Here is a 22413-nt window from a genome sequence, read left to right as displayed (position 1 = left end):
TAACCTACGCATCGCCGCCTCTAATGTCTACGACCATATCACGTTGAAAACACCGGTTCTCGTCCGATCACCGAAGCCAAGCAACGTCGAGCGTGGTTAGTACGTGGATGGGTGACCGCCTCGGAATACCGCGTGTTGTAGACTTTTTCTCTTCATGTCCCAATCATTTTGTTTCTTCTTCCCTTGTACGATTGTTAAAATGAAAATGTAGGCTACCTTATGTGGTGGCCATCGAATTTTGCGAAATGGAAATGGCAGCCAGGGGGCCGGCCTGTAGGTCCCGCACCTGTATTTAACCAATCAGCTCGCGGTTATAGTTCCGTTTGAGACGAATGGGTGGTCTCACCATACCAGTTGAATGTTATTTTCCATTTCAAATATACTTCTTCTTATATTGAGAATAAGGTGTGTTTAAAGTGATGAAAATGATTAAGTTTCAGTCAAATTGGCTTGCTTGTGTGGTTTTGGGGCTCAAATTAACCGTTGCGGTCAAAAAGGTGATTCGCGGGTTAAAGCCCGTCGAAAATCATCCCTCCCCTCTCTCCCCCCCCCCCCCCGCCCAACACTGCGCAGGCCTACTGGCTTCCAAGCGTTTATACTAGGACGCTTTTTGAGTTCAGACCGGCGTGGAAGTTGCTGCTAGTGACGTCAGTCCTGATTCGGGAGATGGCGCTGGCGTCTCTCATGACGTCAGGGAGCCTCGGAGTAGTCTGCTCGTGACGTCAGAGCTCGTGACGTCACGCTGCGTTCCTAGTGATGAGACACCTTGCCAACCGTTGGCGTCTTTGATGTCCAGTCGGCACTCTCTTCTTCCGATGTTGGTCTGCGTGCAGTTCTTGAATGTGCGTCCGTTTCTGTTTCAGTGCGAGCCTGCGTGAACTGTATGTCTACGCGTAGACTCCGTCGTGTAATGGGCGCCCCAACCACATCTGTAATGCGACGAAGCTGTGACGTAGGCATACATAATGCCTCTGACCCCAAAATATGACGCATTATAGTAGGCGCAGTGATATTATAAGTAACCTACGCATCGCCGCCTCTAATGTCTACGACCATATCACGTTGAAAACACCGGTTCTCGTCCGATCACCGAAGCCAAGCAACGTCGAGCGTGGTTAGTACGTGGATGGGTGACCGCCTCGGAATACCGCGTGTTGTAGACTTTTTCTCTTCATGTCCCAATCATTTTGTTTCTTCTTCCCTTGTACGATTGTTAAAATGAAAATGTAGGCTACCTTATGTGGTGGCCATCGAATTTTGCGAAATGGAAATGGCAGCCAGGGGGCCGGCCTGTAGGTCCCGCACCTGTATTTAACCAATCAGCTCGCGGTTATAGTTCCGTTTGAGACGAATGGGTGGTCTCACCATACCAGTTGAATGTTATTTTCCATTTCAAATATACTTCTTCTTATATTGAGAATAAGGTGTGTTTAAAGTGATGAAAATGATTAAGTTTCAGTCAAATTGGCTTGCTTGTGTGGTTTTGGGGCTCAAATTAACCGTTGCGGTCAAAAAGGTGATTCGCGGGTTAAAGCCCGTCGAAAATCATCCCTCCCCTCTCTCCCCCCCCCCCCCGCCCAACACTGCGCAGGCCTACTGGCTTCCAAGCGTTTATACTAGGACGCTTTTTGAGTTCAGACCGGCGTGGAAGTTGCTGCTAGTGACGTCAGTCCTGATTCGGGAGATGGCGCTGGCGTCTCTCATGACGTCAGGGAGCCTCGGAGTAGTCTGCTCGTGACGTCAGAGCTCGTGACGTCACGCTGCGTTCCTAGTGATGAGACACCTTGCCAACCGTTGGCGTCTTTAATGTCCAGTCGGCACTCTCTTCTTCCGATGTTGGTCTGCGTGCAGTTCTTGAATGTGCGTCCGTTTCTGTTTCAGTGCGAGCCTGCGTGAACTGTATGTCTACGCGTAGACTCCGTCGTGTAATGGGCGCCCCAACCACATCTGTAATGCGACGAAGCTGTGACGTATGACGCATTATAGTAGGCGCAGTGATATTATAAGTAACCTACGCATCGCCGCCTCTAATGTCTACGACCATATCACGTTGAAAACACCGGTTCTCGTCCGATCACCGAAGCCAAGCAACGTCGAGCGTGGTTAGTACGTGGATGGGTGACCGCCTCGGAATACCGCGTGTTGTAGACTTTTTCTCTTCATGTCCCAATCATTTTGTTTCTTCTTCCCTTGTACGATTGTTAAAATGAAAATGTAGGCTACCTTATGTGGTGGCCATCGAATTTTGCGAAATGGAAATGGCAGCCAGGGGGCCGGCCTGTAGGTCCCGCACCTGTATTTAACCAATCAGCTCGCGGTTATAGTTCCGTTTGAGACGAATGGGTGGTCTCACCATACCAGTTGAATGTTATTTTCCATTTCAAATATACTTCTTCTTATATTGAGAATAAGGTGTGTTTAAAGTGATGAAAATGATTAAGTTTCAGTCAAATTGGCTTGCTTGTGTGGTTTTGGGGCTCAAATTAACCGTTGCGGTCAAAAAGGTGATTCGCGGGTTAAAGCCCGTCGAAAATCATCCCTCCCCTCTCTCCCCCCCCCCCCCCGCCCAACACTGCGCAGGCCTACTGGCTTCCAAGCGTTTATACTAGGACGCTTTTTGAGTTCAGACCGGCGTGGAAGTTGCTGCTAGTGACGTCAGTCCTGATTCGGGAGATGGCGCTGGCGTCTCTCATGACGTCAGGGAGCCTCGGAGTAGTCTGCTCGTGACGTCAGAGCTCGTGACGTCACGCTGCGTTCCTAGTGATGAGACACCTTGCCAACCGTTGGCGTCTTTGATGTCCAGTCGGCACTCTCTTCTTCCGATGTTGGTCTGCGTGCAGTTCTTGAATGTGCGTCCGTTTCTGTTTCAGTGCGAGCCTGCGTGAATTGTATGTCTACGCGTAGACTCCGTCGTGTAATGGGCGTCCCAACCACATCTGTAATGCGACGAAGCTGTGACGTAGGCATACATAATGCCTCTGACCCCAAAATATGACGCATTATAGTAGGCGCAGTGATATTATAAGTAACCTACGCATCGCCGCCTCTAATGTCTACGACCATGTCACGTTGAAAACGCCGGTTCTCGTCCGATCACCGAAGCCAAGCAACGTCGAGCGTGGTTAGTACGTGGATGGGTGACCGCCTCGGAATACCGCGTGTTGTAGACTTTTTCTCTTCATGTCCCAATCATTTTGTTTCTTCTTCCCTTGTACGATTGTTAAAATGAAAATGTAGGCTACCTTATGTGGTGGCCATCGAATTTTGCGAAATGGAAATGGCAGCCAGGGGGCCGGCCTGTAGGTCCCGCACCTGTATTTAACCAATCAGCTCGCGGTTATAGTTCCGTTTGAGACGAATGGGTGGTCTCACCATACCAGTTGAATGTTATTTTCCATTTCAAATATACTTCTTCTTATATTGAGAATAAGGTGTGTTTAAAGTGATGAAAATGATTAAGTTTCAGTCAAATTGGCTTGCTTGTGTGGTTTTGGGGCTCAAATTAACCGTTGCGGTCAAAAAGGTGATTCGCGGGTTAAAGCCCGTCGAAAATCATCCCTCCCCTCTCTCCCCCCCCCCCCCGCCCAACACTGCGCAGGCCTACTGGCTTCCAAGCGTTTATACTAGGACGCTTTTTGAGTTCAGACCGGCGTGGAAGTTGCTGCTAGTGACGTCAGTCCTGATTCGGGAGATGGCGCTGGCGTCTCTCATGACGTCAGGGAGCCTCGGAGTAGTCTGCTCGTGACGTCAGAGCTCGTGACGTCACGCTGCGTTCCTAGTGATGAGACACCTTGCCAACCGTTGGCGTCTTTGATGTCCAGTCGGCACTCTCTTCTTCCGATGTTGGTCTGCGTGCAGTTCTTGAATGTGCGTCCGTTTCTGTTTCAGTGCGAGCCTGCGTGAACTGTATGTCTACGCGTAGACTCCGTCGTGTAATGGGCGCCCCAACCACATCTGTAATGCGACGAAGCTGTGACGTAGGCATACATAATGCCTCTGACCCCAAAATATGACGCATTATAGTAGGCGCAGTGATATTATAAGTAACCTACGCATCGCCGCCTCTAATGTCTACGACCATATCACGTTGAAAACACCGGTTCTCGTCCGATCACCGAAGCCAAACAACGTCGAGCGTGGTTAGTACGTGGATGGGTGACCGCCTCGGAATACCGCGTGTTGTAGACTTTTTCTCTTCATGTCCCAATCATTTTGTTTCTTCTTCCCTTGTACGATTGTTAAAATGAAAATGTAGGCTACCTTATGTGGTGGCCATCGAATTTTGCGAAATGGAAATGGCAGCCAGGGGGCCGGCCTGTAGGTCCCGCACCTGTATTTAACCAATCAGCTCGCGGTTATAGTTCCGTTTGAGACGAATGGGTGGTCTCACCATACCAGTTGAATGTTATTTTCCATTTCAAATATACTTCTTCTTATATTGAGAATAAGGTGTGTTTAAAGTGATGAAAATGATTAAGTTTCAGTCAAATTGGCTTGCTTGTGTGGTTTTGGGGCTCAAATTAACCGTTGCGGTCAAAAAGGTGATTCGCGGGTTAAAGCCCGTCGAAAATCATCCCCCCCCTCTCTCCCCCCCCCCCCCCCCGCCCAACACTGCGCAGGCCTACTGGCTTCCAAGCGTTTATACTAGGACGCTTTTTGAGTTCAGACCGGCGTGGAAGTTGCTGCTAGTGACGTCAGTCCTGATTCGGGAGATGGCGCTGGCGTCTCTCATGACGTCAGGGAGCCTCGGAGTAGTCTGCTCGTGACGTCAGAGCTCGTGACGTCACGCTGCGTTCCTAGTGATGAGACACCTTGCCAACCGTTGGCGTCTTTGATGTCCAGTCGGCACTCTCTTCTTCCGATGTTGGTCTGCGTGCAGTTCTTGAATGTGCGTCCGTTTCTGTTTCAGTGCGAGCCTGCGTGAACTGTATGTCTACGCGTAGACTCCGTCGTGTAATGGGCGCCCCAACCACATCTGTAATGCGACGAAGCTGTGACGTAGGCATACATAATGCCTCTGACCCCAAAATATGACGCATTATAGTAGGCGCAGTGATATTATAAGTAACCTACGCATCGCCGCCTCTAATGTCTACGACCATATCACGCTGAAAACACCGGTTCTCGTCCGATCACCGAAGCCAAGCAACGTCGAGCGTGGTTAGTATGTGGATGGGTGACCGCCTCGGAATACCGCGTGTTGTAGACTTTTTCTCTTCATGTCCCAATCATTTTGTTTCTTCTTCCCTTGTACGATTGTTAAAATGAAAATGTAGGCTACCTTATGTGGTGGCCATCGAATTTTGCGAAATGGAAATGGCAGCCAGGGGGCCGGCCTGTAGGTCCCGCACCTGTATTTAACCAATCAGCTCGCGGTTAAAGTTCCGTTTGAGACGAATGGGTGGTCTCACCATACCAGTTGAATGTTATTTTCCATTTCAAATATACTTCTTCTTATATTGAGAATAAGGTGTGTTTAAAGTGATGAAAATGATTAAGTTTCAGTCAAATTGGCTTGCTTGTGTGGTTTGGGGGCTCAAATTAACCGTTGCGGTCAAAAAGGTGATTCGCGGGTTAAAGCCCGTCGAAAATCATCCCTCCCCTCTCTCCCCCCCCCCCCCGCCCAACACTGCGCAGGCCTACTGGCTTCCAAGCGTTTATACTAGGACGCTTTTTGAGTTCAGACCGGCGTGGAAGTTGCTGCTAGTGACGTCAGTCCTGATTCGGGAGATGGCGCTGGCGTCTCTCATGACGTCAGGGAGCCTCGGAGTAGTCTGCTCGTGACGTCAGAGCTCGTGACGTCACGCTGCGTTCCTAGTGATGAGACACCTTGCCAACCGTTGGCGTCTTTGATGTCCAGTCGGCACTCTCTTCTTCCGATGTTGGTCTGCGTGCAGTTCTTGAATGTGCGTCCGTTTCTGTTTCAGTGCGAGCCTGCGTGAACTGTATGTCTACGCGTAGACTCCGTCGTGTAATGGGCGCCCCAACCACATCTGTAATGCGACGAAGCTGTGACGTAGGCATACATAATGCCTCTGACCACAAAATATGACGCATTATAGTAGGCGCAGTGATATTATAAGTAACCTACGCATCGCCGCCTCTAATGTCTACGACCATATCACGTTGAAAACACCGGTTCTCGTCCGATCACCGAAGCCAAGCAACGTCGAGCGTGGTTAGTACGTGGATGGGTGACCGCCTCGGAATACCGCGTGTTGTAGACTTTTTCTCTTCATGTCCCAATCATTTTGTTTCTTCTTCCCTTGTACGATTGTTAAAATGAAAATGTAGGCTACCTTATGTGGTGGCCATCGAATTTTGCGAAATGGAAATGGCAGCCAGGGGACCGGCCTGTAGGTCCCACACCTGTATTTAACCAATCAGCTCGCGGTTATAGTTCCGTTTGAGACGAATGGGTGGTCTCACCATACCAGTTGAATGTTATTTTCCATTTCAAATATACTTCTTCTTATATTGAGAATAAGGTGTGTTTAAAGTGATGAAAATGATTAAGTTTCAGTCAAATTGGCTTGCTTGTGTGGTTTTGGGGCTCAAATTAACCGTTGCGGTCAAAAAGGTGATTCGCGGGTTAAAGCCCGTCGAAAATCATCCCTCCCCTCTCTCCCCCCCCCCGCCCAACACTGCGCAGGCCTACTGGCTTCCAAGCGTTTATACTAGGACGCTTTTTGAGTTCAGACCGGCGTGGAAGTTGCTGCTAGTGACGTCAGTCCTGATTCGGGAGATGGCGCTGGCGTCTCTCATGACGTCAGGGAGCCTCGGAGTAGTCTGCTCGTGACGTCAGAGCTCGTGACGTCACGCTGCGTTCCTAGTGATGAGACACCTTGCCAACCGTTGGCGTCTTTGATGTCCAGTCGGCACTCTCTTCTTCCGATGTTGGTCTGCGTGCAGTTCTTGAATGTGCGTCCGTTTCTGTTTCAGTGCGAGCCTGCGTGAACTGTATGTCTACGCGTAGACTCCGTCGTGTAATGGGCGCCCCAACCACATCTGTAATGCGACGAAGCTGTGACGTAGGCATACATAATGCCTCTGACCCCAAAATATGACGCATTATAGTAGGCGCAGTGATATTATAAGTAACCTACGCATCGCCGCCTCTAATGTCTACGACCATATCACGTTGAAAACACCGGTTCTCGTCCGATCACCGAAGCCAAGCAACGTCGAGCGTGGTTAGTACGTGGATGGGTGACCGCCTCGGAATACCGCGTGTTGTAGACTTTTTCTCTTCATGTCCCAATCATTTTGTTTCTTCTTCCCTTGTACGATTGTTAAAATGAAAATGTAGGCTACCTTATGTGGTGGCCATCGAATTTTGCGAAATGGAAATGGCAGCCAGGGGGCCGGCCTGTAGGTCCCGCACCTGTATTTAACCAATCAGCTCGCGGTTATAGTTCCGTTTGAGACGAATGGGTGGTCTCACCATACCAGTTGAATGTTATTTTCCATTTCAAATATACTTCTTCTTATATTGAGAATAAGGTGTGTTTAAAGTGATGAAAATGATTAAGTTTCAGTCAAATTGGCTTGCTTGTGTGGTTTTGGGGCTCAAATTAACCGTTGCGGTCAAAAAGGTGATTCGCGGGTTAAAGCCCGTCGAAAATCATCCCTCCCCTCTCTCCCCCCCCCGCCCAACACTGCGCAGGCCTACTGGCTTCCAAGCGTTTATACTAGGACGCTTTTTGAGTTCAGACCGGCGTGGAAGTTGCTGCTAGTGACGTCAGTCCTGATTCGGGAGATGGCGCTGGCGTCTCTCATGACGTCAGGGAGCCTCGGAGTAGTCTGCTCGTGACGTCAGAGCTCGTGACGTCACGCTGCGTTCCTAGTGATGAGACACCTTGCCAACCGTTGGCGTCTTTGATGTCCAGTCGGCACTCTCTTCTTCCGATGTTGGTCTGCGTGCAGTTCTTGAATGTGCGTCCGTTTCTGTTTCAGTGCGAGCCTGCGTGAACTGTATGTCTACGCGTAGACTCCGTCGTGTAATGGGCGCCCCAACCACATCTGTAATGCGACGAAGCTGTGACGTAGGCATACATAATGCCTCTGACCCCAAACTATGACGCATTATAGTAGGCGCAGTGATATTATAAGTAACCTACGCATCGCCGCCTCTAATGTCTACGACCATATCACGTTGAAAACACCGGTTCTCGTCCGATCACCGAAGCCAAGCAACGTCGAGCGTGGTTAGTACGTGGATGGGTGACCGCCTCGGAATACCGCGTGTTGTAGACTTTTTCTCTTCATGTCCCAATCATTTTGTTTCTTCTTCCCTTGTACGATTGTTAAAATGAAAATGTAGGCTACCTTATGTGGTGGCCATCGAATTTTGCGAAATGGAAATGGCAGCCAGGGGGCCAGCCTGTAGGTCCCGCACCTGTATTTAACCAATCAGCTCGCGGTTATAGTTCCGTTTGAGACGAATGGGTGGTCTCACCATACCAGTTGAATGTTATTTTCCATTTCAAATATACTTCTTCTTATATTGAGAATAAGGTGTGTTTAAAGTGATGAAAATGATTAAGTTTCAGTCAAATTGGCTTGCTTGTGTGGTTTTGGGGCTCAAATTAACCGTTGCGGTCAAAAAGGTGATTCGCGGGTTAAAGCCCGTCGAAAATCATCCCTCCCCTCTCTCCCCCCCCCCCCCCCGCCCAACACTGCGCAGGCCTACTGGCTTCCAAGCGTTTATACTAGGACGCTTTTTGAGTTCAGACCGGCGTGGAAGTTGCTGCTAGTGACGTCAGTCCTGATTCGGGAGATGGCGCTGGCGTCTCTCATGACGTCAGGGAGCCTCGGAGTAGTCTGCTCGTGACGTCAGAGCTCGTGACGTCAGAGCTCGTGACGTCAGAGCTCGTGACGTCAGAGCTCGTGACGTCACGCTGCGTTCCTAGTGATGAGACACCTTGCCAACCGTTGGCGTCTTTGATGTCCAGTCGGCACTCTCTTCTTCCGATGTTGGTCTGCGTGCAGTTCTTGAATGTGCGTCCGTTTCTGTTTCAGTGCGAGCCTGCGTGAACTGTATGTCTACGCGTAGACTCCGTCGTGTAATGGGCGCCCCAACCACATCTGTAATGCGACGAAGCTGTGACGTAGGCATACATAATGCCTCTGACCCCAAAATATGACGCATTATAGTAGGCGCAGTGATATTATAAGTAACCTACGCATCGCCGCCTCTAATGTCTACGACCATATCACGTTGAAAACACCGGTTCTCGTCCGATCACCGAAGCCAAGCAACGTCGAGCGTGGTTAGTACGTGGATGGGTGACCGCCTCGGAATACCGCGTGTTGTAGACTTTTTCTCTTCATGTCCCAATCATTTTGTTTCTTCTTCCCTTGTACGATTGTTAAAATGAAAATGTAGGCTACCTTATGTGGTGGCCATCGAATTTTGCGAAATGGAAATGGCAGCCAGGGGGCCGGCCTGTAGGTCCTGCACCTGTATTTAACCAATCAGCTCGCGGTTATAGTTCCGTTTGAGACGAATGGGTGGTCTCACCATACCAGTTGAATGTTATTTTCCATTTCAAATATACTTCTTCTTATATTGAGAATAAGGTGTGTTTAAAGTGATGAAAATGATTAAGTTTCAGTCAAATTGGCTTGCTTGTGTGGTTTTGGGGCTCAAATTAACCGTTGCGGTCAAAAAGGTGATTCGCGGGTTAAAGCCCGTCGAAAATCATCCCCCCCCTCTCCCCCCCCCCCCCGCCCAACACTGCGCAGGCCTACTGGCTTCCAAGCGTTTATACTAGGACGCTTTTTGAGTTCAGACCGGCGTGGAAGTTGCTGCTAGTGACGTCAGTCCTGATTCGGGAGATGGCGCTGGCGTCTCTCATGACGTCAGGGAGCCTCGGAGTAGTCTGCTCGTGACGTCAGAGCTCGTGACGTCACGCTGCGTTCCTAGTGATGAGACACCTTGCCAACCGTTGGCGTCTTTGATGTCCAGTCGGCACTCTCTTCTTCCGATGTTGGTCTGCGTGCAGTTCTTGAATGTGCGTCCGTTTCTGTTTCAGTGCGAGCCTGCGTGAACTGTATGTCTACGCGTAGACTCCGTCGTGTAATGGGCGCCCCAACCACATCTGTAATGCGACGAAGCTGTGACGTAGGCATACATAATGCCTCTGACCCCAAAATATGACGCATTATAGTAGGCGCAGTGATATTATAAGTAACCTACGCATCGCCGCCTCTAATGTCTACGACCATATCACGTTGAAAACACCGGTTCTCGTCCGATCACCGAAGCCAAGCAACGTCGAGCGTGGTTAGTACGTGGATGGGTGACTGCCTCGGAATTACTGCGTGTTGTAGACTTTTTCTCTTCATGTCCCAATCATTTTGTTTCTTCTTCCCTTGTACGATTGTTAAAATGAATATGTAGGCTACCTTATGTGGTGGCCATCGAATTTTGCGAAATGGAAATGGCAGCCAGGGGGCCGGCCTGTAGGTCCCGCACCTGTATTTAACCAATCAGCTCGCGGTTATAGTTCCGTTTGAGACGAATGGGTGGTCTCACCATACCAGTTGAATGTTATTTTCCATTTCAAATATACTTCTTCTTATATTGAGAATAAGGTGTGTTTAAAGTGATGAAAATGATTAAGTTTCAGTCAAATTGGCTTGCTTGTGTGGTTTTGGGGCTCAAATTAACCGTTGCGGTCAAAAAGGTGATTCGCGGGTTAAAGCCCGTCGAAAATCATCCCTCCCCTCTCTCCCCCCCCCCCCCCCCCCCGCCCAACACTGCGCAGGCCTACTGGCTTCCAAGCGTTTATACTAGGACGCTTTTTGAGTTCAGACCGGCGTGGAAGTTGCTGCTAGTGACGTCAGTCCTGATTCGGGAGATGGCGCTGGCGTCTCTCATGACGTCAGGGAGCCTCGGAGTAGTCTGCTCGTGACGTCAGAGCTCGTGACGTCACGCTGCGTTCCTAGTGATGAGACACCTTGCCAACCGTTGGCGTCTTTGATGTCCAGTCGGCACTCTCTTCTTCCGATGTTGGTCTGCGTGCAGTTCTTGAATGTGCGTCCGTTTCTGTTTCAGTGCGAGCCTGCGTGAACTGTATGTCTACGCGTAGACTCCGTCGTGTAATGGGCGCCCCAACCACATCTGTAATGCGACGAAGCTGTGACGTAGGCATACATAATGCCTCTGACCCCAAAATATGACGCATTATAGTAGGCGCAGTGATATTATAAGTAACCTACGCATCGCCGCCTCTAATGTCTACGACCATATCACGTTGAAAACACCGGTTCTCGTCCGATCACCGAAGCCAAGCAACGTCGAGCGTGGTTAGTACGTGGATGGGTGACCGCCTCGGAATACCGCGTGTTGTAGACTTTTTCTCTTCATGTCCCAATCATTTTGTTTCTTCTTCCCTTGTACGATTGTTAAAATGAAAATGTAGGCTACCTTATGTGGTGGCCATCGAATTTTGCGAAATGGAAATGGCAGCCAGGGGGCCGGCCTGTAGGTCCCGCACCTGTATTTAACCAATCAGCTCGCGGTTATAGTTCCGTTTGAGACGAATGGGTGGTCTCACCATACCAGTTGAATGTTATTTTCCATTTCAAATATACTTCTTCTTATATTGAGAATAAGGTGTGTTTAAAGTGATGAAAATGATTAAGTTTCAGTCAAATTGGCTTGCTTGTGTGGTTTTGGGGCTCAAATTAACCGTTGCGGTCAAAAAGTTGATTCGCGGGTTAAAGCCCGTCGAAAATCATCCCTCCCCTCTCTCCCCCCCCCCCCAACACTGCGCAGGCCTACTGGCTTCCAAGCGTTTATACTAGGACGATTTTTGAGTTCAGACCGGCGTGGAAGTTGCTGCTAGTGACGTCAGTCCTGATTCGGGAGATGGCGCTGGCGTCTCTCATGACGTCAGGGAGCCTCGGAGTAGTCTGCTCGTGACGTCAGAGCTCGTGACGTCACGCTGCGTTCCTAGTGATGAGACACCTTGCCAACCGTTGGCGTCTTTGATGTCCAGTCGGCACTCTCTTCTTCCGATGTTGGTCTGCGTGCAGTTCTTGAATGTGCGTCCGTTTCTGTTTCAGTGCGAGCCTGCGTGAACTGTATGTCTACGCGTAGACTCCGTCGTGTAATGGGCGCCCCAACCACATCTGTAATGCGACGAAGCTGTGACGTAGGCATACATAATGCCTCTGACCCCAAAATATGACGCATTATAGTAGGCGCAGTGATATTATAAGTAACCTACGCATCGCCGCCTCTAATGTCTACGACCATATCACGTTGAAAACACCGGTTCTCGTCCGATCACCGAAGCCAAGCAACGTCGAGCGTGGTTAGTACGTGGATGGGTGACCGCCTCGGAATACCGCGTGTTGTAGACTTTTTCTCTTCATGTCCCAATCATTTTGTTTCTTCTTCCCTTGTACGATTGTTAAAATGAAAATGTAGGCTACCTTATGTGGTGGCCATCGAATTTTGCGAAATGGAAATGGCAGCCAGGGGGCCGGCCTGTAGGTCCCGCACCTGTATTTAACCAATCAGCTCGCGGTTATAGTTCCGTTTGAGACGAATGGGTGGTCTCACCATACCAGTTGAATGTTATTTTCCATTTCAAATATACTTCTTCTTATATTGAGAATAAGGTGTGTTTAAAGTGATGAAAATGATTAAGTTTCAGTCAAATTGGCTTGCTTGTGTGGTTTTGGGGCTCAAATTAACCGTTGCGGTCAAAAAGGTGATTCGCGGGTTAAAGCCCGTCGAAAATCATCCCTCCCCTCTCTCCCCCCCCCGCCCCACACTGCGCAGGCCTACTGGCTTCCAAGCGTTTATACTAGGACGCTTTTTGAGTTCAGACCGGCGTGGAAGTTGCTGCTAGTGACGTCAGTCCTGATTCGGGAGATGGCGCTGGCGTCTCTCATGACGTCAGGGAGCCTCGGAGTAGTCTGCTCGTGACGTCAGAGCTCGTGACGTCACGCTGCGTTCCTAGTGATGAGACACCTTGCCAACCGTTGGCGTCTTTGATGTCCAGTCGGCACTCTCTTCTTCCGATGTTGGTCTGCGTGCAGTTCTTGAATGTGCGTCCGTTTCTGTTTCAGTGCGAGCCTGCGTGAACTGTATGTCTACGCGTAGACTCCGTCGTGTAATGGGCGCCCCAACCACATCTGTAATGCGACGAAGCTGTGACGTAGGCATACATAATGCCTCTGACCCCAAAATATGACGCATTATAGTAGGCGCAGTGATATTATAAGTAACCTACGCATCGCCGCCTCTAATGTCTACGACCATATCACGTTGAAAACACCGGTTCTCGTCCGATCACCGAAGCCAAGCAACGTCGAGCGTGGGTAGTACGTGGATGGGTGACCGCCTCGGAATACCGCGTGTTGTAGACTTTTTCTCTTCATGTCCCAATCATTTTGTTTCTTCTTCCCTTGTACGATTGTTAAAATGAAAATGTAGGCTACCTTATGTGGTGGCGATCGAATTTTGCGAAATGGAAATGGCAGCCAGGGGGCCGGCCTGTAGGTCCCGCACCTGTATTTAACCAATCAGCTCGCGGTTATAGTTCCGTTTGAGACGAATGGGTGGTCTCACCATACCAGTTGAATGTTATTTTCCATTTCAAATATACTTCTTCTTATATTGAGAATAAGGTGTGTTTAAAGTGATGAAAATGATTAAGTTTCAGTCAAATTGGCTTGCTTGTGTGGTTTTGGGGCTCAAATTAACCGTTGCGGTCAAAAAGGTGATTCGCGGGTTAAAGCCCGTCGAAAATCATCCCTCCCCTCTCTCCCCCCCTCCCCCCCAACACTGCGCAGGCCTACTGGCTTCCAAGCGTTTATACTAGGACGCTTTTTGAGTTCAGACCGGCGTGGAAGTTGCTGCTAGTGACGTCAGTCCTGATTCGGGAGATGGCGCTGGCGTCTCTCATGACGTCAGGGAGCCTCGGAGTAGTCTGCTCGTGACGTCAGAGCTCGTGACGTCACGCTGCGTTCCTAGTGATGAGACACCTTGCCAACCGTTGGCGTCTTTGATGTCCAGTCGGCACTCTCTTCTTCCGATGTTGGTCTGCGTGCAGTTCTTGAATGTGCGTCCGTTTCTGTTTCAGTGCGAGCCTGCGTGAACTGTATGTCTACGCGTAGACTCCGTCGTGTAATGGGCGCCCCAACCACATCTGTAATGCGACGAAGCTGTGACGTAGGCATACATAATGCCTCTGACCCCAAAATATGACGCATTATAGTAGGCGCAGTGATATTATAAGTAACCTACGCATCGCCGCCTCTAATGTCTACGACCATATCACGTTGAAAACACCGGTTCTCGTCCGATCACCGAAGCCAAGCAACGTCGAGCGTGGTTAGTACGTGGATGGGTGACCGCCTCGGAATACCGCGTGTTGTAGACTTTTTCTCTTCATGTCCCAATCATTTTGTTTCTTCTTCCCTTGTACGATTGTTAAAATGAAAATGTAGGCTACCTTATGTGGTGGCCATCGAATTTTGCGAAATGGAAATGGCAGCCAGGGGGCCGGCCTGTAGGTCCCGCACCTGTATTTAACCAATCAGCTCGCGGTTATAGTTCCGTTTGAGACGAATGGGTGGTCTCACCATACCAGTTGAATGTTATTTTCCATTTCAAATATACTTCTTCTTATATTGAGAATAAGGTGTGTTTAAAGTGATGAAAATGATTAAGTTTCAGTCAAATTGGCTTGCTTGCGTGGTTTTGGGGCTCAAATTAACCGTTGCGGTCAAAAAGGTGATTCGCGGGTTAAAGCCCGTCGAAAATCATCCCTCCCCTCTCTCCCCCCCCCGCCCAACACTGCGCAGGCCTACTGGCTTCCAAGCGTTTATACTAGGACGCTTTTTGTGTTCAGACCGGCGTGGAAGTTGCTGCTAGTGACGTCAGTCCTGATTCGGGAGATGGCGCTGGCGTCTCTCATGACGTCAGGGAGCCTCGGAGTAGTCTGCTCGTGACGTCAGAGCTCGTGACGTCACGCTGCGTTCCTAGTGATGAGACACCTTGCCAACCGTTGGCGTCTTTGATGTCCAGTCGGCACTCTCTTCTTCCGATGTTGGTCTGCGTGCAGTTCTTGAATGTGCGTCCGTTTCTGTTTCAGTGCGAGCCTGCGTGAACTGTATGTCTACGCGTAGACTCCGTCGTGTAATGGGCGCCCCAACCACATCTGTAATGCGACGAAGCTGTGACGTAGGCATACATAATGCCTCTGACCCCAAAATATGACGCATTATAGTAGGCGCAGTGATATTATAAGTAACCTACGCATCGCCGCCTCTAATGTCTACGACCATATCACGTTGAAAACACCGGTTCTCGTCCGATCACCGAAGCCAAGCAACGTCGAGCGTGGTTAGTACGTGGATGGGTGACCGCCTCGGAATACCGCGTGTTGTAGACTTTTTCTCTTCATGTCCCAATCATTTTGTTTCTTCTTCCCTTGTACGATTGTTAAAATGAAAATGTAGGCTACCTTATGTGGTGGCCATCGAATTTTGCGAAATGGAAATGGCAGCCAGGGGGCCGGCCTGTAGGTCCCGCACCTGTATTTAACCAATCAGCTCGCGGTTATAGTTCCGTTTGAGACGAATGGGTGGTCTCACCATACCAGTTGAATGTTATTTTCCATTTCAAATATACTTCTTCTTATATTGAGAATAAGGTGTGTTTAAAGTGATGAAAATGATTAAGTTTCAGTCAAATTGGCTTGCTTGTGTGGTTTTGGGGCTCAAATTAACCGTTGCGGTCAAAAAGGTGATTCGCGGGTTAAAGCCCGTCGAAAATCATCCCTCCCCTCTCTCCCCCCCCCCCCCCCCCAACACTGCGCAGGCCTACTGGCTTCCAAGCGTTTATACTAGGACGCTTTTTGAGTTCAGACCGGCGTGGAAGTTGCTGCTAGTGACGTCAGTCCTGATTCGGGAGATGGCGCTGGCGTCTCTCATGACGTCTGGGAGCCTCGGAGTAGTCTGCTCGTGACGTCAGAGCTCGTGACGTCACGCTGCGTTCCTAGTGATGAGACACCTTGCCAACCGTTGGCGTCTTTGATGTCCAGTCGGCACTCTCTTCTTCCGATGTTGGTCTGCGTGCAGTTCTTGAATGTGCGTCCGTTTCTGTTTCAGTGCGAGCCTGCGTGAACTGTATGTCTACGCGTAGACTCCGTCGTGTAATGGGCGCCCCAACCACATCTGTAATGCGACGAAGCTGTGACGTAGGCATACATAATGCCTCTGACCCCAAAATATGACGCATTATAGTAGGCGCAGTGATATTATAAGTAACCTACGCATCGCCGCCTCTAATGTCTACGACCATCTCACGTTGAAAACACCGGTTCTCGTCCGATCACCGAAGCCAAGCAACGTCGAGCGTGGTTAGTACGTGGATGGGTGACCGCCTCGGAATACCGCGTGTTGTAGACTTTTTCTCTTCATGTCCCAATCATTTTGTTTCTTCTTCCCTTGTACGATTGTTAAAATGAAAATGTAGGCTACCTTATGTGGTGGCCATCGAATTTTGCGAAATGGAAATGGCAGCCAGGGGGCCGGCCTGTAGGTCCCGCACCTGTATTTAACCAATCAGCTCGCGGTTATAGTTCCGTTTGAGACGAATGGGTGGTCTCACCATACCAGTTGAATGTTATTTTCCATTTCAAATATACTTCTTCTTATATTGAGAATAAGGTGTGTTTAAAGTGATGAAAATGATTAAGTTTCAGTCAAATTGGCTTGCTTGTGTGGTTTTGGGGCTCAAATTAACCGTTGCGGTCAAAAAGGTGATTCGCGGGTTAAAGCCCGTCGAAAATCATCCCTCCCCCCCCCCCCCCCCCCCCCCCCCCCCCCAACACTGCGCAGGCCTACTGGCTTCCAAGCGTTTATACTAGGACGCTTTTTGAGTTCAGACCGGCGTGGAAGTTGCTGCTAGTGACGTCAGTCCTGATTCGGGAGATGGCGCTGGCGTCTCTCATGACGTCAGGGAGCCTCGGAGTAGTCTGCTCGTGACGTCAGAGCTCGTGACGTCACGCTGCGTTCCTAGTGATGAGACACCTTGCCAACCGTTGGCGTCTTTGATGTCCAGTCGGCACTCTCTTCTTCCGATGTTGGTCTGCGTGCAGTTCTTGAATGTGCGTCCGTTTCTGTTTCAGTGCGAGCCTGCGTGAACTGTATGTCTACGCGTAGACTCCGTCGTGTAATGGGCGCCCCAACCACATCTGTAATGCGACGAAGCTGTGACGTAGGCATACATAATGCCTCTGACCCCAAAATATGACGCATTATAGTAGGCGCAGTGATATTATAAGTAACCTACGCATCGCCGCCTCTAATGTCTACGACCATATCACGTTGAAAACACCGGTTCTCGTCCGATCACCGAAGCCAAGCAACGTCGAGCGTGGTTAGTACGTGGATGGGTGACCGCCTCGGAATACCGCGTGTTGTAGACTTTTTCTCTTCATGTCCCAATCATTTTGTTTCTTCTTCCCTTGTACGATTGTTAAAATGAAAATGTAGGCTACCTTATGTGGTGGCCATCGAATTTTGCGAAATGGAAATGGCAGCCAGGGGGCCGGCCTGTAGGTCCCGCACCTGTATTTAACCAATCAGCTCGCGGTTATAGTTCCGTTTGAGACGAATGGGTGGTCTCACCATACCAGTTGAATGTTATTTTCCATTTCAAATATACTTCTTCTTATATTGAGAATAAGGTGTGTTTAAAGTGATGAAAATGATTAAGTTTCAGTCAAATTGGCTTGCTTGTGTGGTTTTGGGGCTCAAATTAACCGTTGCGGTCAAAAAGGTGATTCGCGGGTTAAAGCCCGTCGAAAATCATCCCTCCCCTCTCTCCCCCCCCCCCCCGCCCAACACTGCGCAGGCCTACTGGCTTCCAAGCGTTTATACTAGGACGCTTTTTGAGTTCAGACCGGCGTGGAAGTTGCTGCTAGTGACGTCAGTCCTGATTCGGGAGATGGCGCTGGCGTCTCTCATGACGTCAGGGAGCCTCGGAGTAGTCTGCTCGTGACGTCAGAGCTCGTGACGTCACGCTGCGTTCCTAGTGATGAGACACCTTGCCAACCGTTGGCGTCTTTGATGTCCAGTCGGCACTCTCTTCTTCCGATGTTGGTCTGCGTGCAGTTCTTGAATGTGCGTCCGTTTCTGTTTCAGTGCGAGCCTGCGTGAACTGTATGTCTACGCGTAGACTCCGTCGTGTAATGGGCGCCCCAACCACATCTGTAATGCGACGAAGCTGTGACGTAGGCATACATAATGCCTCTGACCCCAAAATATGACGCATTATAGTAGGCGCAGTGATATTATAAGTAACCTACGCATCGCCGCCTCTAATGTCTACGACCATATCACGTTGAAAACACCGGTTCTCGTCCGATCACCGAAGCCAAGCAACGTCGAGCGTGGTTAGTACGTGGATGGGTGACCGCCTCGGAATACCGCGTGTTGTAGACTTTTTCTCTTCATGTCCCAATCATTTTGTTTCTTCTTCCCTTGTACGATTGTTAAAATGAAAATGTAGGCTACCTTATGTGGTGGCCATCGAATTTTGCGAAATGGAAATGGCAGCCAGGGGGCCGGCCTGTAGGTCCCGCACCTGTATTTAACCAATCAGCTCGCGGTTATAGTTCCGTTTGAGACGAATGGGTGGTCTCACCATACCAGTTGAATGTTATTTTCCATTTCAAATATACTTCTTCTTATATTGAGAATAAGGTGTGTTTAAAGTGATGAAAATGATTAAGTTTCAGTCAAATTGGCTTGCTTGTGTGGTTTTGGGGCTCAAATTAACCGTTGCGGTCAAAAAGGTGATTCGCGGGTTAAAGCCCGTCGAAAATCATCCCTCCCCTCTCTCCCCCCCCCGCCCAACACCGCGCAGGCCCACTGGCTTCCAAGCGTTTATACTAGGACGCTTTTTGAGTTCAGACCGGCGTGGAAGTTGCTGCTAGTGACGTCAGTCCTGATTCGGGAGATGGCGCTGGCGTCTCTCATGACGTCAGGGAGCCTCGGAGTAGTCTGCTCGTGACGTCAGAGCTCGTGACGTCACGCTGCGTTCCTAGTGATGAGACACCTTGCCAACCGTTGGCGTCTTTGATGTCCAGTCGGCACTCTCTTCTTCCGATGTTGGTCTGCGTGCAGTTCTTGAATGTGCGTCCGTTTCTGTTTCAGTGCGAGCCTGCGTGAACTGTATGTCTACGCGTAGACTCCGTCGTGTAATGGGCGCCCCAACCACATCTGTAATGCGACGAAGCTGTGACGTAGGCATACATAATGCCTCTGACCCCAAAATATGACGCATTATAGTAGGCGCAGTGATATTATAAGTAACCTACGCATCGCCGCCTCTAATGTCTACGACCATATCACGTTGAAAACACCGGTTCTCGTCCGATCACCGAAGCCAAGCAACGTCGAGCGTGGTTAGTACGTGGATGGGTGACCGCCTCGGAATACCGCGTGTTGTAGACTTTTTCTCTTCATGTCCCAATCATTTTGTTTCTTCTTCCCTTGTACGATTGTTAAAATGAAAATGTAGGCTACCTCATGTGGTGGCCATCGAATTTTGCGAAATGGAAATGGCAGCCAGGGGGCCGGCCTGTAGGTCCCGCACCTGTATTTAACCAATCAGCTCGCGGTTATAGTTCCGTTTGAGACGAATGGGTGGTCTCACCATACCAGTTGAATGTTATTTTCCATTTCAAATATACTTCTTCTTATATTGAGAATAAGGTGTGTTTAAAGTGATGAAAATGATTAAGTTTCAGTCAAATTGGCTTGCTTGTGTGGTTTTGGGGCTCAAATTAACCGTTGCGGTCAAAAAGGTGATTCGCGGGTTAAAGCCCGTCGAAAATCATCCCTCCCCTCTCTCCCCCCCCCCCGCCCAACACTGCGCAGGCCTACTGGCTTCCAAGCGTTTATACTAGGACGCTTTTTGAGTTCAGACCGGCGTGGAAGTTGCTGCTAGTGACGTCAGTCCTGATTCGGGAGATGGCGCTGGCGTCTCTCATGACGTCAGGGAGCCTCGGAGTAGTCTGCTCGTGACGTCAGAGCTCGTGACGTCACGCTGCGTTCCTAGTGATGAGACACCTTGCCAACCGTTGGCGTCTTTGATGTCCAGTCGGCACTCTCTTCTTCCGATGTTGGTCTGCGTGCAGTTCTTGAATGTGCGTCCGTTTCTGTTTCAGTGCGAGCCTGCGTGAGCTGTATGTCTACGCGTAGACTCCGTCGTGTAATGGGCGCCCCAACTACATCTGTAATGCGACGAAGCTGTGACGTAGGCATACATAATGCCTCTGACCCCAAAATATGACGCATTATAGTAGGCGCAGTGATATTATAAGTAACCTACGCATCGCCGCCTCTAATGTCTACGACCATATCACGTTGAAAACACCGGTTCTCGTCCGATCACCGACGCCAAGCAACGTCGAGCGTGGTTAGTACGTGGATGGGTGACCGCCTCGGAATACCGCGTGTTGTAGACTTTTTCTCTTCATGTCCCAATCATTTTGTTTCTTCTTCCCTTGTACGATTGTTAAAATGAAAATGTAGGCTACCTTATGTGGTGGCCATCGAATTTTGCGAAATGGAAATGGCAGCCCGGGGGCCGGCCTGTAGGTCCCGCACCTGTATTTAACCAATCAGCTCGCGGTTATAGTTCCGTTTGAGACGAATGGGTGGTCTCACCATACCAGTTGAATGTTATTTTCCATTTCAAATATACTTCTTCTTATATTGAGAATAAGGTGTGTTTAAAGTGATGAAAATGATTAAGTTTCAGTCAAATTGGCTTGCTTGTGTGGTTTTGGGGCTCAAATTAACCGTTGCGGTCAAAAAGGTGATTCGCGGGTTAAAGCCCGTCGAAAATCATCCCTCCCCTCTCCCCCCCCCCCCGCCCAACACTGCGCAGGCCTACTGGCTTCCAAGCGTTTATACTAGGACGCTTTTTGAGTTCAGACCGGCGTGGAAGTTGCTGCTAGTGACGTCAGTCCTGATTCGGGAGATGGCGCTGGCGTCTCTCATGACGTCAGGGAGCCTCGGAGTAGTCTGCTCGTGACGTCAGAGCTCGTGACGTCACGCTGCGTTCCTAGTGATGAGACACCTTGCCAACCGTTGGCGTCTTTGATGTCCAGTCGGCACTCTCTTCTTCCGATGTTGGTCTGCGTGCAGTTCTTGAATGTGCGTCCGTTTCTGTTTCAGTGCGAGCCTGCGTGAACTGTATGTCTACGCGTAGACTCCGTCGTGTAATGGGCGCCCCAACCACATCTGTAATGCGACGAAGCTGTGACGTAGGCATACATAATGCCTCTGACCCCAAAATATGACGCATTATAGTAGGCGCAGTGATATTATAAGTAACCTACGCATCGCCGCCTCTAATGTCTACGACCATATCACGTTGAAAACACCGGTTCTCGTCCGATCACCGAAGCCAAGCAACGTCGAGCGTGGTTAGTACGTGGATGGGTGACCGCCTCGGAATACCGCGTGTTGTAGACTTTTTCTCTTCATGTCCCAATCATTTTGTTTCTTCTTCCCTTGTACGATTGTTAAAATGAAAATGTAGGCTACCTCATGTGGTGGCCATCGAATTTTGCGAAATGGAAATGGCAGCCAGGGGGCCGGCCTGTAGGTCCCGCACCTGTATTTAACCAATCAGCTCGCGGTTATAGTTCCGTTTGAGACGAATGGGTGGTCTCACCATACCAGTTGAATGTTATTTTCCATTTCAAATATACTTCTTCTTATATTGAGAATAAGGTGTGTTTAAAGTGATGAAAATGATTAAGTTTCAGTCAAATTGGCTTGCTTGTGTGGTTTTGGGGCTCAAATTAACCGTTGCGGTCAAAAAGGTGATTCGCGGGTTAAAGCCCGTCGAAAATCATCCCTCCCCTCTCTCCCCCCCCCCGCCCAACACTGCGCAGGCCTACTGGCTTCCAAGCGTTTATACTAGGACGCTTTTTGAGTTCAGACCGGCGTGGAAGTTGCTGCTAGTGACGTCAGTCCTGATTCGGGAGATGGCGCTGGCGTCTCTCATGACGTCAGGGAGCCTCGGAGTAGTCTGCTCGTGACGTCAGAGCTCGTGACGTCACGCTGCGTTCCTAGTGATGAGACACCTTGCCAACCGTTGGCGTCTTTGATGTCCAGTCGGCACTCTCTTCTTCCGATGTTGGTCTGCGTGCAGTTCTTGAATGTGCGTCCGTTTCTGTTTCAGTGCGAGCCTGCGTGAGCTGTATGTCTACGCGTAGACTCCGTCGTGTAATGGGCGCCCCAACTACATCTGTAATGCGACGAAGCTGTGACGTAGGCATACATAATGCCTCTGACCCCAAAATATGACGCATTATAGTAGGCGCAGTGATATTATAAGTAACCTACGCATCGCCGCCT

At 49.7% G+C, this 22413-nt stretch overlaps 21 non-coding genes and 1 pseudogene across 21 annotated transcripts; all 22 read left to right on the top strand.

The window, feature by feature from the left end:
* Positions 1-25: 25 nt before the first annotated feature.
* LOC135490082 (5S ribosomal RNA) lies at positions 26-144 on the top strand. Its single transcript, XR_010447297.1, has one exon. It is a non-coding gene; the product is annotated as a 5S ribosomal RNA (ribosomal RNA).
* A 900-nt stretch (positions 145-1044) lies between these two features.
* LOC135490081 (5S ribosomal RNA) lies at positions 1045-1163 on the top strand. The gene has a single exon (XR_010447296.1). It is a non-coding gene; the product is annotated as a 5S ribosomal RNA (ribosomal RNA).
* An 869-nt stretch (positions 1164-2032) lies between these two features.
* On the top strand, positions 2033-2151 carry LOC135490080 (5S ribosomal RNA). The gene has a single exon (XR_010447295.1). It is a non-coding gene; the product is annotated as a 5S ribosomal RNA (ribosomal RNA).
* Positions 2152-3051: 900 nt separating this feature from the next.
* LOC135490448 (5S ribosomal RNA) lies at positions 3052-3170 on the top strand. Its single transcript, XR_010447650.1, has one exon. It is a non-coding gene; the product is annotated as a 5S ribosomal RNA (ribosomal RNA).
* Positions 3171-4069: 899 nt separating this feature from the next.
* Positions 4070-4188, top strand: LOC135490424 (5S ribosomal RNA). Its single transcript, XR_010447627.1, has one exon. It is a non-coding gene; the product is annotated as a 5S ribosomal RNA (ribosomal RNA).
* Positions 4189-5090: 902 nt separating this feature from the next.
* Positions 5091-5209, top strand: LOC135490462 (5S ribosomal RNA). The gene has a single exon (XR_010447663.1). It is a non-coding gene; the product is annotated as a 5S ribosomal RNA (ribosomal RNA).
* An 899-nt stretch (positions 5210-6108) lies between these two features.
* On the top strand, positions 6109-6227 carry LOC135490079 (5S ribosomal RNA). Its single transcript, XR_010447294.1, has one exon. It is a non-coding gene; the product is annotated as a 5S ribosomal RNA (ribosomal RNA).
* An 896-nt stretch (positions 6228-7123) lies between these two features.
* LOC135490078 (5S ribosomal RNA) lies at positions 7124-7242 on the top strand. Its single transcript, XR_010447293.1, has one exon. It is a non-coding gene; the product is annotated as a 5S ribosomal RNA (ribosomal RNA).
* Positions 7243-8137: 895 nt separating this feature from the next.
* LOC135490077 (5S ribosomal RNA) lies at positions 8138-8256 on the top strand. The gene has a single exon (XR_010447292.1). It is a non-coding gene; the product is annotated as a 5S ribosomal RNA (ribosomal RNA).
* A 946-nt stretch (positions 8257-9202) lies between these two features.
* LOC135490075 (5S ribosomal RNA) lies at positions 9203-9321 on the top strand. The gene has a single exon (XR_010447290.1). It is a non-coding gene; the product is annotated as a 5S ribosomal RNA (ribosomal RNA).
* Positions 9322-10218: 897 nt separating this feature from the next.
* On the top strand, positions 10219-10338 carry LOC135490467 (5S ribosomal RNA; annotated as a pseudogene).
* A 905-nt stretch (positions 10339-11243) lies between these two features.
* LOC135490073 (5S ribosomal RNA) lies at positions 11244-11362 on the top strand. The gene has a single exon (XR_010447289.1). It is a non-coding gene; the product is annotated as a 5S ribosomal RNA (ribosomal RNA).
* An 894-nt stretch (positions 11363-12256) lies between these two features.
* LOC135490072 (5S ribosomal RNA) lies at positions 12257-12375 on the top strand. The gene has a single exon (XR_010447288.1). It is a non-coding gene; the product is annotated as a 5S ribosomal RNA (ribosomal RNA).
* An 895-nt stretch (positions 12376-13270) lies between these two features.
* On the top strand, positions 13271-13389 carry LOC135490051 (5S ribosomal RNA). Its single transcript, XR_010447267.1, has one exon. It is a non-coding gene; the product is annotated as a 5S ribosomal RNA (ribosomal RNA).
* An 897-nt stretch (positions 13390-14286) lies between these two features.
* Positions 14287-14405, top strand: LOC135490071 (5S ribosomal RNA). Its single transcript, XR_010447287.1, has one exon. It is a non-coding gene; the product is annotated as a 5S ribosomal RNA (ribosomal RNA).
* Positions 14406-15300: 895 nt separating this feature from the next.
* LOC135490070 (5S ribosomal RNA) lies at positions 15301-15419 on the top strand. Its single transcript, XR_010447286.1, has one exon. It is a non-coding gene; the product is annotated as a 5S ribosomal RNA (ribosomal RNA).
* Positions 15420-16318: 899 nt separating this feature from the next.
* Positions 16319-16437, top strand: LOC135490442 (5S ribosomal RNA). The gene has a single exon (XR_010447644.1). It is a non-coding gene; the product is annotated as a 5S ribosomal RNA (ribosomal RNA).
* Positions 16438-17340: 903 nt separating this feature from the next.
* LOC135490069 (5S ribosomal RNA) lies at positions 17341-17459 on the top strand. Its single transcript, XR_010447285.1, has one exon. It is a non-coding gene; the product is annotated as a 5S ribosomal RNA (ribosomal RNA).
* An 899-nt stretch (positions 17460-18358) lies between these two features.
* On the top strand, positions 18359-18477 carry LOC135490068 (5S ribosomal RNA). Its single transcript, XR_010447284.1, has one exon. It is a non-coding gene; the product is annotated as a 5S ribosomal RNA (ribosomal RNA).
* Positions 18478-19372: 895 nt separating this feature from the next.
* Positions 19373-19491, top strand: LOC135490067 (5S ribosomal RNA). The gene has a single exon (XR_010447283.1). It is a non-coding gene; the product is annotated as a 5S ribosomal RNA (ribosomal RNA).
* Positions 19492-20388: 897 nt separating this feature from the next.
* Positions 20389-20507, top strand: LOC135490438 (5S ribosomal RNA). Its single transcript, XR_010447640.1, has one exon. It is a non-coding gene; the product is annotated as a 5S ribosomal RNA (ribosomal RNA).
* An 896-nt stretch (positions 20508-21403) lies between these two features.
* On the top strand, positions 21404-21522 carry LOC135490066 (5S ribosomal RNA). Its single transcript, XR_010447282.1, has one exon. It is a non-coding gene; the product is annotated as a 5S ribosomal RNA (ribosomal RNA).
* Positions 21523-22413: the final 891 nt, after the last annotated feature.

Source organism: Lineus longissimus, chromosome 6 (genome assembly GCF_910592395.1).
Source record: "Lineus longissimus chromosome 6, tnLinLong1.2, whole genome shotgun sequence".
Classification (NCBI taxonomy): Eukaryota; Metazoa; Nemertea; class Pilidiophora; order Heteronemertea; family Lineidae; genus Lineus; species Lineus longissimus.
Note: the sequence above shows the minus strand (reverse complement) of the source record. Positions and strands in the feature narration are given on the sequence as shown.